At 46.7% G+C, this 918-nt stretch overlaps 1 non-coding gene across 1 annotated transcript; it reads right to left on the bottom strand.

Annotated features, from left to right (window-relative positions):
- Window positions 1-233: 233 nt before the first annotated feature.
- Window positions 234-339, bottom strand: LOC116477295 (U6 spliceosomal RNA). The gene has a single exon (XR_004250427.1). It is a non-coding gene; the product is annotated as a U6 spliceosomal RNA (small nuclear RNA).
- Window positions 340-918: the final 579 nt, after the last annotated feature.

The following is a 918-nucleotide window of genomic DNA, read 5'->3' as shown; positions in this document are numbered from 1 at the left end:
GATTGTAAATGATGGGGATGGGGGATGTTAGCTCACAGGAAGCTTTTTGGCTTCTTTAAGAACATAGATTTTACTTTGAATGGAATAAATAACCATTGCAGGGCTTTGAGCGAGGATGGGCATGGTTTGCTTTTGTTTATTTAGTTTACAGTAGCTGAATTGAGATATAATTCACATGCCATAAAATTTATTATTTTCAATGCCTACAATTCAGTGGCTTTTAGTATATTCATAAAAATATGGAATGTCCCATGAATTTCCATGTCATGCTTACGCAGGGGCCAGGTTCCTCTTCTCTGTATGTTCCAGTTTAAGCAGATGTGCTGCTGAAGTGAGCACCTGAGGTTGTCTTGCGCGGCGACCCTTTCACTGCTGTGGTCCTTCCACAGCCAGGCTGTGGAGCAGGGGAGCTGGAGGGTGCGTGTGCGAATCCAGTGACAGAGGACGGTGTTTCCAGCTGCAATGGTGAGGAGCTGGGAAATGGTAACAATCCATGAGGTTCTGGATCTTCCAAAGGCAGAGACAACAGGATTTCCTGACGGGCTGGGTGTTGCAAGTGCTGTTTGTTCTGTTCAAAATTAGGACGTCCTAGACGGGAAACGGGAACTGAAAGGGCGGCCAGTTACCGCCCACGGATGCAGAAAAAGGAAGAACTGTTTTCTGCTTCTAGTGACAGGAGAAACCTGATGTGGTGCAGATTTTGTGAAACGAAGGAAGGTCTCCAACTTCCAGGCCCGGAGTCCATAAACACATAGAGCCGAGGGGTAGAGCCACTAAATTTCCCTGAGAGAGTACCACCAGCCCAAGAACCAGATGGAGACTGTGTCCGCAGCAAGCCACTCAGGACAGAGGGAAACAACAGACAAACGTCCAAAAACCAGTACATAGTGATGGCCAAATAAATGTATGGCTACACAC

Source organism: Hylobates moloch, unplaced genomic scaffold, assembly GCF_009828535.3.
Source record: "Hylobates moloch isolate HMO894 unplaced genomic scaffold, HMol_V3 SCAFFOLD_2, whole genome shotgun sequence".
Lineage (NCBI taxonomy): Eukaryota > Metazoa > Chordata > Mammalia > Primates > Hylobatidae > Hylobates > Hylobates moloch.
Note: the sequence above shows the minus strand (reverse complement) of the source record. Positions and strands in the feature narration are given on the sequence as shown.